Raw genomic sequence first — 13,491 nt, forward strand, 5'->3', positions numbered from 1 at the left:
GACGTGGAGCAGAGGAAGAGACATCCTGGTGCCTAGCCGCGGGTTTCAGAAAGAGAAGTGAATGAGATTGAGCAAAGCAAGAAGAGGAACTCAAGGAGACAGACCATGGCAGACGACGACGACAGCTCCTCATCGCCAATGAGCCGATGGAAGGGGCAGATGACGATGACGACAGTGGAATTCTACACGGCAGCCCGAGGTTCGATTCCCAGCCGTGGGTAACAGGAGTAGCGCTATCCAAACCGGGCCCTGCACCCCGTACCTCTCGCTCCCCACGCCTCCACCCACCCAACCCGCACTTCCCAACGCGGTGAAGTATGGTCAAACTACCCCCACGAGCGCCGTCGCGCGGAGAAGTCCCTTTATCCGGCAGTGCATTTGGAAAAAATAAGTCCGTCGTTATTTTGATTCTTGCATTGTTATGTAATTTAATCTTCCCCAACCAGGTCGCTTTGGTTGCAATGCAAAAAGGGTTGCGCCGTTCCCAGACTCCGCTGAGACGCTTCTTTGTCTCTCCGCAGAGGCCATAATCGGTTTGAATGAGCACCACAGACAGCGGAGCACTTTACGAGCGCTTTATTGCAAGGAAAACCACTCCACGGCTCCCACCTGACAAGACAACATTTCAAAATCGGCACGGCGTATTGTCTAAAGTTTGCGTCGTTCCGCGATGGCAGCAGGCGATTGGAGATAATGGCACTAATGACACTTCCTTTGCTTCTCATCTTTTTTTTTCACGAATTGATTATCTCTGACATTTCAGTTCAAATATACTCGTCCCGCACACAAATACACTCAAGGGCCCGCTGCCGAGAATTGACAGCTCGAGCAATGGCATTTGAGAGAAGACAAGATTGCACGAAACAAAGTATCACCGCATTTCCTATTCGACTTACTGCGCTGCTGGACAAGGAAGAATTTGGCGAGCGAACCTGCAGCATGGGACATTGTCCGAGAAAAAAAAATTAATCAAATCTGGAGGAGGATATAGAGAGCAGCAGCGAGAAGTGTACGCTTACTAAACGCACCCAGAGGAAATAAGTGGACCCGCGTGGATTAGAGAACACGCAGGTTCGAGACATCAATTTGACTCCAAAGTGGGCTTGAGCAGGATGGGTTGCTGTCAGTCTCGGCCAGTGGTCGAGACTGGTGACAGAGCAGCAGCTAAAGGAGCGAACACACTCGAGGGGACGTCCACCACGGAGATGGAGTAATGAAATCAACTCGTGGATAATTATTGCATCGTGAGACCGAGAGACATGGCGGTGGTGCGGAGAGTCATCATCCAGAAGATCGTGGCTGACCGTGAGCAAACGGTTAATCTCCACCATCAGGATGGCAGCCGGACACGAAGATGTGCCCTCCCTTCGAACAATTTTCAGCATTTTGTGGCACCAAACGCGCGGTTAATTCCTCGTTGGCCGTAAAAATTACTCAAAATTATTTTGGTGAAGTTCGTGCAACGATTTTTTTCCCAAGAAAAGGTGGTGGCAACGTTATCATGGGCAAATTTGGCAAACAAACCTAGACCCGCATCTTCAGAGATCTTTAAAAAAATCACGCTGTTGCTGCATTTCAAGAACCGTACGTATGTAGAACTTCTCTCACCGTACATAGCCTAACCACACTAAAATCGGAGCTGCGGGGGAAGGTCAAACTAAAAAACACAAAAAAGCAGTTAAAAAATTAGTTGTTCAGTTTAGATTTTAAAGTGCATGGGCTGCAGTGGCTGCCAGCCTTTTGGCAGCCGTGCCTCTTGTTGGTTCCCCAACCTCCATCTCCCACGCCAGCAGACGGTCACACCTTCATGGGAGTCCAAGGGAGATCATCTGCAAAGCCAAAACCAACTCGGCAACTGTCTATGGTATGAAAAAAGAAAATCAGGAAATAACATTGAGCCAATGAATGCAATTCGCGATTACGTTTTTGTGTTAACACCGTGTCTTGTAGTGCAAGGCTATAGAGAATGCGCTACGTTTCCCTCCCCGCTTATACAAGCCGGGTGGGGACTCCCCACCCGTATGTTAAATACACCCCCCCCCCCCCCCCCCCCAGTTTATATCATGTAAATGAGACAATATTTACTCTCTCACCCCCCACTTCCCCGGATTGTCTGCCCCCCCCCAGCCCACCTCCTCAACCAGGACGCGTCAGTTACATGATGGGGCCTGGTGGATCATCGCGTGCGGTTGTTTTTGTTGTCGCCTCACGTTCTGTAGCGGGAGGAACTTTGTTCTTCTGCACAAATCAGATATAAATGTTTCACACGTGTAGTCTGTTAGGGACGTTACTATTAAGAGTGGGGAGGGGGAAATGTGGCCATGTAGAATCCCAATTCGGTTACATTTTGCGAGAACAATGTCTCTCAATACGGTTCATTTGAGAGCATGACAGCCGGCCCAAAATGGCCGCCACGTTTTTTCCCAAATGCCATTAAACGAGTCTTCGATTCACCTGCAGGGTTAACCCGGGGCGGTCCTACAAGATATGATCAATGAACGCTTGCAACAAGCGACAAACGTGCTACTACTGGGATGCGGTCAATTTATTATTTTTGCCTAAACATTTATTTTCACGGGAGACTGTGGATTGTGCTCTCCAGGTGAGGGGGGAACACGCTGCCCCTTAGTGGAGGAGTTGAAGTACCTCAGCGTCTCTTTCACGAGTGATGGCAAGTGGGAGCGGGAGTTCTCAAACAAAGCTCTCCGTTCACAGGTCGATCTTCGTCCCCACCCTTACCCATGATCATGAGCTTTGGGTAATGACCGAAAGGATGAGATCGCGGGGTTACAAGGGGCCGAAATGAGGTTTCTCCTCAGGTTTCCCGTCTCGCTGTCCGTGATCGGGTGAGGAACTCGGTAATCTGGGAGAGCCTCAGAGTCGAGCCGCTGCTCCTCCGGATCGAGAGGAACCAGTTGAGGTGTGGTTCAGGGACCCGGTCAGGATGCCCCCCCCCCCCCCCCCGGTAGACTCCCCCTGGAACTCTACCGGGCAGCAGCAGCAGCAGCACGTGCCACTGGGCAAACACCCCGGGGCCGGCCCAGGTCACGCTGGCAGGACGATGTCGCTCGGCTGGCCTGGCAACGCCTGAGAATTCCCCAGCAAGAGCTGGAGTCCGTCGCCAGGAGAAAAGGTGTGGACCACCCTACTCAACATGCTGTCACCGCGACCCTCACCAGGACAAGCGATTGAGAAACGAAGTTGTTTTTCTTCTTGGTTCTTTCGATAAAGTCACGTAGAAGGGAAATAATAAAATAATAAAAATTCAACAATGATAAAATAATTATGTTTTATTTTTATAATTTTATTAAAATAATAAAATAAAATGCTACATAATAATACAATTTTGTTTTATTTTTATAATTTTATTATTTCCCTTCACGAAAGCTTTATATCGAAACGAAGTTTTGTTATTTAAAACAATCTATCTTTCAGCAATCGGCATTGACCAACTAGGTGAAGTATGGTCAAATAACTCACAACCCACACGACATGGAAAGGTCCTAATCCAGCAGCACATTGCCAAAAAAGGACTGTACAATGAGATTTTATTTGTATAAATATATAAATAAACTAAAACGCATCTCAAAATTCTGGACAGGACAGCTGTGTAAACAGCGAATTCAAACAATAAACACAGAAATACATCAACGCAAAAACACGCGTTCGGGCAGATTGAGCAGCCGTGTGGCATTTTACAATCTGACATTGTAATCATGCCACTTATACCCTCCGCAATGTCATGCGAGGCTCAAGAGTTGTCCACGAAAAACCCTGCACTGAGATTTTTACAAATTCCATATTAATGAGAGTTTAGCTTCAGGTGGAAGAACAATCGAGTTACCGAGAGAAAATGTGTGCATATATCAGAGATTTAATGCTCAGTGGTTTTACACAGACAGATTAAACCATCTATTGCAGTCTAAGCCTATAACACCTGGCATCCCTGGGCAGCTTCTCGCTTAACTAATGACCGAGCTCAACTCTGCTCAGCTTCGGAGAATCCTACGAGAGCGGGCACAGTCTGGACAAATTGGTCATAGGCCACGCTAATGAAAAACACAGTTACCGAAAATGTTCTCCTGTCAACTACAAACAATGACTGATTAAGCAAAACAAAATATTCAGGGACACGTTCCGTTGTCAAATTGGTTATGCAAGCGCTCAAATTCAGTACACGTCACTTCCATTAAAGCGCTTGTAGAAATGATTTGCCACTGCCTGGATACTAAACTGTTCAAAAGTTGATTTAGGAGCGAGTGTGTTTTTGTGAGAGTTTTTTTTATTCCGAGGAGGCACTTGCGAGCTTTAAAATTGTGAGACAAAAAAAAACCTCATTCATCACGAGAGAGGGGGGGGGTTTACGCGTCGAGAGACGATCAATCAGCGCCCCCCCCCCCCCCCGAGACACGCCACACAAAACTGGCACCGTTGACGGCTCCATTAAAAAAGGGGGGGGGCGCTCTGGTCCCCCACCCACGTGCCAGCCGAGCGAACCGGCGGCACTCCGCGAGCCATTTCAGCGCCCAATATGGCAGTGCATTGACCACGGTTGGTGAGAATTCAGCCGTGCACCCATCCTATGCAGACACTCACTTGAACTGCGCCGAAACACGCGTAACTCTGTAAACCAAATCGACTTGTAGCCAGCACCTGATGGTGCACACCTGTGGTCCGGCGCTTTGGAGGCCAACACTGGCGGATGGACACAGATCTGTGAAGTTCCCAAGATCACACGATATTCATGAAACACCACAGCGAGGTGGGGCTACAAGCTAGCAGTGCTGCAAATTGACTCTTCAATCCAACGAAACGGCCAACATTTACAGTGTTGCAGGAACTGACCAAAAAAACAACATACCGATGTTCCCAGCGCCTCGCAAGCGGAAGGCTGCCAGTTCAAAATCCTGGGTCGATATCGACTCAGGCCACCATCACCCTCTGGGCTCGTTGAGATTAGTAGAACTTCATGGGAAAAGTCAAGAATTAGGTTGGTTGTCCTTTGGAAAGACTCATTTCCCCGTAACAATCGGAATGTGTAAATTGGCTCCATCAGTTCCCCCGAGGCCAAATCCCATGCGCGATAATGATTCGCAACAACCAGTGCAATACGATAATAACTGCAACTACAGTTTTTCAGAGGTCACAAAACACTGCGAGAGCTCCCACCACCCTCTTCTCTCAATAATTAACGATAAATTGGACCGAGTTAAGGAGAGACGGGTGTAGTTCTGGCAGCGCATTTAACTCCCAATTAGAAGGCTGCAGGGTTCAAATCAGCTGGGGGGGGGGGGGGGTGGTGAATCATCATTCGATAATAAAAGGAGTCCAAGTTTGTTTGTTTTTGCTGCGATGGGATCTGATTTGTGTTCTGGGCATCACGTCATGATGGGAACGTCCCCGTTCGGTTCTCAGAACAGCGTCAACCCCGCCGTGCGCTCGAGAACGACCCGTGGAAGCAGACATTACAGAACTATTGCGGGGATCCCCCTTCATCAGGCGACGTTTTTATCCACTTTCCCCAAATGCCCTGCTGCAGAAGAAAGCTCGCTGCATGGCACTCACGTTGAAGGGTTGGAACTTTGCCGAAGTGAAAATAACATTTTTTTTAAAAGGCAGCACTAGGAACGGATGGCTATACTGCCCTGATGATACCTCGGCAAGCATTAATCATCCAGTAAACAATTATCTCATGGACTTTAGACTGAAATCAAATGGCTACAATATTGACTTTTTAATTAGGCGTCTAACACGAGATTGCATTAAATACCCTGCATGGTCCCGACATGTTGACGTGCGAGGCACGATGGGAAGGCCGATCCGATGGTCACAACCAGCACACATGTTGCTGTTGATGTCGCCTCTTCCTTGCCTTATTACTACTTTAGTGATTTCCAGCTGCCCAAAGAGTTTCTCGTCGTTTGCAGAAAAGTATCCGAATTCAGGAAGCCACCAGTGGCTTCACCATTAGAAAAAAAGTCAGGCGCCCGTCATGTAAATGTCGAATTTCCATCGTCAGCTCACGGCCACCAATGAAGGATGAGACAAGTGTTGGCCGAATCCTCGCTCGCTCGCCTGCCTGCCTGCCTGCGAAGACCGAGCTTATTTTTTAAATATTTTATATTAAGTTAACTTGCTTGCTTGCGCGCTTACGACCGTGCAAATCTTTCGGTCGTTTTTTAACCCACTTCCCGTGATCTAATCGAGCTGACATTTTGCACACAGACTCGTTGTGCGTGACAATTTATTTTCGTGAACAAAAAATTCCAAAATGTTCCACTTTTTATGAGAAAAAAAAATCATATTTAATTTAAAATACCAATGTGATAAAAATGAAACTCTTACGCAAGAAAAACAGAAATGAATAATAAAATAAAACCGATGCCACGCATATAAAGAATTTATAGTTTAAAACTTTGTTTTTACGGGTCAATTTTTCTTTGCGTGAGCCCAGCGTCCATAGGCGCGAGCATCGAACGCAGAAGCCCATCGCAAACTCCCCGTGTAGTTGGGCGGCGTTAATTTATTGGCGAATGCACGCCGTCCGAAAAAACACCATCGATTTTGATTACGCATCTCAGACTGCCACCGCTACCTGCCAATAACCCCATGCCAGTTGGGCCCCGAGCCTCTTTGCCAACATCGCAACGCAGCCGACACGTCCAATGAAATAAACACAATGTCAATAAATACACATTAGCGTCTTACGCGTTACTTCAAGCCAGACACTGCTGACAGATGGTTTGGGATTAGTGATATTGTCCAACACGCGGGGTTGGGTTTCCTGTGAGCAGCTGGTCAGCCAGATATGAAAATTGAAAAAAGCTTTTCTTGGAGGATTTATATCAAAATAAATTGTAACATAAGACACGTTTAAAATATGTTCACTCGCATGTTCCGTCGATTCTTAAAGTTTATTTTGGTTTTTATTCTGTCGATATGCCTTCTCTAACAAATGGGCGAATTCAATTATTCTGTGTTTTATATCACAATCATTTAGATCAACATCATCAGCCAGAAGCAATAACCTCCTCTTCGAAGACCTCCTTCCTCGCCATCGCCACCACTCCACGATCCTTTACACGTTAACAATCCATCTCGCACCTGCACACGTGCCACATTCACCTTCTCACGGACGTTCCCCTCCTCCCTTGGCTGCCAACTCATCGTGGCGATTAACTGCTCGTAATAAAAGTGAATCGTTTGCCTTGAAATTCCTAAATTGCTCGAGAATATTGTTGCACATCGCGACTTTTGCAGGGACACACTGGTGGAGCGCACTGTGCCAACTTGTGAGTACGTTGAACTTCTTCCGCACCGTACGTAGCCAACCGTGCTAGAATCGGAGGTGCGGGGGAAGGACAACAAACCAAACACAAAAAGCATCTCTGGGAGTTTAGGCAAAACGTTTCAGGGGCTCGGGATTTGTTCGGGTCCTTGGCCCTCAAGATTTGGAACGCTCCGCCCCAAGAAACGCGGCACGCTTATGACCCAACGGGCCTGACCGCAGGGATTCTCCCATTTAGAATGAAACTACAAAAACACGTAGTTTATCTCTTACAATGTTAACTATTGTTTTATATTTGTATTATTCTATTACTTCCCTTCTACGTGACTTTACCGAAAGAACCAAGAAAATGAATCCCTGCAGTCACGTAAGCTTTAAATCAAAATTTTATGTTAACTAGCTTTTATTTTTCTCTCCCCCTCTCTGTGCGGCGCTCCAAAGCCCTTTATTTTGGTCTGCTGGCGCCTTAGACAAAATACAAAATTATGATATCTCCGATGAGAGAGGCGGGGACCTCCTGCGCCGCGTCAGTGCACTCTCGGGATGCCACCTTGGTAGGGGACACGCGACACCACCGTAGCAAAGGACATACACGAGCCTCGGGTCGTGCCTGCTGGGTCACAATCGTGCAGCCCTCATCTTGACCACGCAGCTCACCCGCAGCCAGACGACGACTCGGACCTCAACTGGGCTTGACAGGAACCTCGAATGGGACCTCAACTGGGCTTGACAGGAACCTCGAATGGGACCTCAACTGGGCTTGACAGGAACCTCGAATGGGACCTCAACTGGGCTTGACTGGGACCTCAACTGGGCTTGACTGGGACCTCGAATGGGACCTCAATTGGGCTTGCCTGGGACCTCAAATGGGACCTCAACTGGGACCTCAACTGGGCTTGAATGGGACCTCAAATGGGACCTCAACTGGGCTTGAATGGGACCTCAACTGGGCCCTCAACTGGGATTGACCAGTACCTCAACTGGGCTTGAATGGGACCTCAACTGGGCCCTCAACTGGGATTGACCAGGACCTCAACTGGGCTAGCTTTGCTCCCCCCCCCCCTCCCTTCCCTCTGGAACTCCATTCCCCAGGCGACTTCACCCAATCCCCTCCGCTTCAAAATCTCTCCTCATTCTTACATTAAATCTCAATGACCTTCACAGATCCCCTTAAAAATGCCCACCTCCTTCCCAGAACTTGCTCAGTCCCCTCCTGTCCTCCCCCACCCCCACATCTCCACGCTCCGAGACTTATGTTAGGGATACGGCACATTGTAATGCGGAGCCTGTCGTCGCCTGTAACCAACGCGAGTTGGACAATGCAGTTCTATACCTCGACGACAATGACGATGCCGCCGCCTTTCAGAGAAGCCGGGAGATTCTCTGTAACGAAGCCCTGGGGAAAACCTTATCAACAGCCGTTACCACGTTAATTAAAACGAAGCACCGAGGGAGGGGAGGATGCGTCTCCTCTGGGTACAGATCTCGCAGAGTAAACGCCGCCGATTACGGCAAAGCAGACGGAGCCACCGAAATACACCGATCGCTCGTTAAAAACGGAGCTTCAAAATCACCACCACCCCTCCCCCCCCCCACACAAACAGCAATGCTGCCCTCATACTCTTCTCTGGTCGGTAAAAAATCGTCCATCAATCCGAATCGCACGCAACACCGATCCGAACACCTCTGCTCGGTCCGTGCCACACCAACAACTTTTTGAAAACCTCGAGGCCTGTGCAACTCTGCTCAAGTCGGTGCGCCCGAGACCTGCGAGCTGCGAGGTTGTGACCCCGACCGCCCCCCCCCTTCACCTCGCTCGGCCAGCCACATGACCCCAACGAGGCTGCAACCTCGGGCAGCCCTGTGTGGGCCGGTTGGCCAAACCTTGCGAGTTGAGGCTCATCTCCCCTTTTGCTTCCTTGATGGAGCACTGCATTCTGGGACTCGCATCGCGAGCTATTACGACCGCGTTTATCTCATTAGGAGCCGACCAAGTATTCTACGTGCCATTGATGGGTCTCTTGTTCATGCGAGATGCGTTATTTTCATTGCCCCGTGGCGTCTGCAAATCCTGACATATATCCCCTCGTGTTGTTCTTTGCAAACTCCCGTTACTTAAACTTGATTTGAAGCTTTCGTGACTGCAGGAATCACTCGTTGGGTCGTTCCCGTTACTTGTTTTTCACTTTGCCTCGACTTTTGCCCATTGAATCCGGTTATCTTGATCGGACCGCAGCGAGAGACAAAAACAGGCCGAGGTCTCATTTGCATTAACCCGTACAACCGACGGTGCGTTTCTTTTGTACGTATATGGGCATTTGGAATTTTATAGGGCGAGGTTGAGAGAGAGAATCTAGGACAAACCCAGTCTGTGACCTGGTGCGTCACGTGTTCAATGTCTCCCGAGTTCCTTTGGGCGGTGGCAATCACCAAACCCTACCATCGCAGCTATTATAGAGTTAAATCGCCAAATCGCCACAACGCAATAAAATTACAAATACCAGTACAACACAATGGTGTCACTTCCCATAATAGTTTGCGACTTTCGTGTAATTTCATGGAATTGGACCGTCACAATGTTCAGAAGGGAAATAGATTATCTGCAAGATGCTACTTTGTAAACTGGCAATTAATCTTGACTAGACACATTCACATTCCATTTTCAACAAATAATGGTTGACCTCTTAGCTTTGTGGTTATGGCGCAAAATACATGACCTACCCTTAATAATGAATCATCTCATCACTTGGTTAAGCGTGCACAACTAGCCCGAGTTGTCGCCGGTAAACTCCATTGCTGGTGGCAGACGAATGGATAAATTAAAGATAAAGACTGCAGCCCAGATCCTCCCGCATGCCGTCACCATCCCCATCTCTCGACTACCGCAGCTCTCCCCAAATCCATCATCTCCTGACGATCCAAATTGCCGCCACGAGACTTCTAAACCTACGAGAGACATCATCACCCACATTAATCTCATCTTCAAACTATCTCCCAGTTCAATCCCAGATAACCATTACGTTCACTCGCACAATCATCAAGATCATCCATGTGATTTGCTTTTGCCTACCGCTCTCCTCTTCTCATCCACACTCGACTCCCCTCCACACACTCTGGGGAGATGATCAAATTGAAATTATATTAAGTGGATTGTAAAGTATTCCAATGAAGCCAACATGGAATGCAAATATGTGGTCTTGGGATCATGTTTATCCAATCTAGGTTAATAGGAAATTGTAAAATTAATGGAGAAAACATTGATTTGTGCCGATGCTTTGTTCAAACCACAGGACACTCTGATATGTTAGTCAAAGACGACCACAAGTTACGTCAATTAGTTTCTCATGTGGCCGACTTAAAAAAATAACCCCCACCCTTTTGATGGGGAGATGATGAAACCTTCGATAAGCACGATTGGCTACGTGCGGTGACATAAGTTCAGCATACCGTACAAACATTATGCAAATATTCGATAACGAATTCACTTATGTAATTTTGAGGCGTGCAGTGGCTTGAATGGACAACCTTCATATGCTTCCCAACGTACAAAGCTGTATTTTTAAATACATTTACAATGTTTCATTTTTTCATGGTGGTGAATCACAATGTTGTTTTTTTCTCTACACTCGGAACTAAATATACTTCCATGAAAACGTCTTAAGGTGTGAATTTTCGCAAGCCGCCATAAGGCGCAATAATTATTACGAGGAAATGTGTTGCATTCAACGATGCCCCCCCACCCCTTCCATCTGCCGAGGCTGCCACAGACTCCATTTCAAAGACAGACATTCCAAATGGCTGCTCCCCTCATTATAATGTGGCAGGCAATTAAAATTAATCAAAAGCATCACCTTGCAAATGCGGCCCATTTTTCTGGGTCATTTCAGGCAACAGGTTCCTCCCCATCCTCTCGGCAGAATAGAATCATCCAAGCGGTGAGAAGGACAGAGGTTTGCGTTCACAGACTACATGTCAAAGACTTTTTTTATATATATAGGGAGGCATAGATAAAAAGGTACTCATGTTTGTCACAAAATGGGTAACACTACAACGTATCATACCATACTGGACATCTGTGAAAAACAGCTTCATAGCTCATCAGATTCCTCCAGGCTAAAGAAAGATTCGATTATATATCGTCTGTTTGGCGATTATCATTGCCCAATAGTTATGAAATAACAAAGCACAATCATTCTGGAATAATATTAATGGCACGTGAACATTATCAGTCCAATTGACCATTGTATTATTTTGTTGTTAACCGAAAGCATGTGGGTTGTAAGCATTCCCGAGTGTAGAGTTTCAATGATTGCGAGACCTATGGAAGTCTTACATTCTGCGATCTGCAGTGAGACTTAACCTTTGTTCATACTAAAAGCATAGCATAGAACAAAAAAATACAATTATTAAGTGAAATTACAAATGTATGGGGAAACTGAAGTTGAGATAAGCGTCATGTTGAGAGTTAATGTCGTATGGTGGGCAACGTTATATACAGCATCACACTGTATCAGCCACGATAACAAGAACAACTACGCCAATTAAGAAAAACCCTCACCCTACCTCTGTATGAAGTTGTGAAATAGTTCAGACGTCCCGTGACCTCATTTTGAAAAGTAAATAACGTTCAACAGAAATTGAAATTACATTTTTAAAACCTGCCGCCGGTCCCGTATGTTTACACCATCACGGACACCAGAGAAGGGGGGGGGGCAACAACTAAACAGCGGTGCTTTACATTCGCTCCCAGCCGTTCCTGGGTCGCAAAGCGTGGTCAAAGCCATGAATTCTAAAGTGGAGCCAACGCAAAATCGTGCAACGCAGCACGGAGGAGCCGACGCAAACCGCTGCGCGCGGGATACACACAACGCGTGTCGCCACTGCCCCTCCAATCTCACACATCTGACCCACTCGATCCCGGGAACGAAAACTGTTTTATTTGACCTCTCGGTAAGGACACGGCATTTTCAGTTGCCTCGGAAGTTTGACAGCCCCATTTCCCCCGAATGTCTGCGGTGACGGCGACAGCGTCTGGGATTTGATTCGATACCGGCATTGCGACGTTTGTGTAAGTGGAAAGCTCGGATAGTGAAATAACATGCCGCCACGGTGGCTGGATGGTAACTCCCTTGCCAGATATACTGGAGGTCGTGGGTTCGATCCCGATGCCTGTATATTTTGAGTTTATATGTTCTCCCCATGGTCGCGTGGATTTTTCTCCAGGTCCTCTGGCTTTTCCCTACACATTTAGAATCAACACGCGTTTAGAGTATTTGGCTTCTATATATTTCCACGTGCTAAGCCACTTTGTTGGGCTATCATTTGTGGCCAGATCAATTCTGAAAGAGAGCTATATAGGTCAGTGAACCTTACCTGGTAAAATAAAAAAATAAAATAGAGTTTAAAATCACACATATCCACATACAGAATAAACATTTTATTTATCCATCAGCCCATTTTGTTTTCCAGGGCCAATATTCTCGAGTAATATTTTCGCTGAAAGAAAGCCAATTAACTGTGGGCCGAAACAACCCTTATTTAGAAAATATTGGTCTGCAAAGTCAATAGGTTGGTCCCGTGAACGGCGATAGCCAATGGAAGGATTCGCAAGCAGTGTTTGGGCATAAGCAGCATCCTGATTTAGAATCAGAATCTGTATCTAGACTGGAGGAGGAATACGATTATCTATGAAGCAATTTTTGCACAGGATTTCCAGTCTGGGCGGGTCAACACGTTACAACAACAAACACCAAACAAACTACAGGAGTGCAAAATTGAGAAAAGGTAAGCAAGGCCTGAAAAATAAACATAACTCCAAACTAAAATGTATGAGTATAAATTTAATCATACATAAATTCCTAATGATTTTACAACACGAAATGCAGAATCATAATATGTATGTATACTGGAGGAATACGATGAGCTATAAAGATATTTCACAGATGTTCTTACCTGCCCCCCAACTGGACGTCACATCAAACAATAACATGACAGTCGTGAAAAGTGCAAGGTAAACAATTCACCCAAAAACATACAAATATAAAAAGAAACCATCCCCATCCTACCAGGCAAAGCTTGGGCAAGGCATAAAAACAACAATAACATTCACAGATAAAAAGACGACAGTCCCTTAATACAATTGAACTTTCGAAACACGGATAAAGAGATCAGATACAAAATCACATTGACAAATGTGGTTGTAT

This window comes from Lampetra fluviatilis, chromosome 30, assembly GCF_964198595.1.
Source record: "Lampetra fluviatilis chromosome 30, kcLamFluv1.1, whole genome shotgun sequence".
Classification (NCBI taxonomy): domain Eukaryota; kingdom Metazoa; phylum Chordata; class Hyperoartia; order Petromyzontiformes; family Petromyzontidae; genus Lampetra; species Lampetra fluviatilis.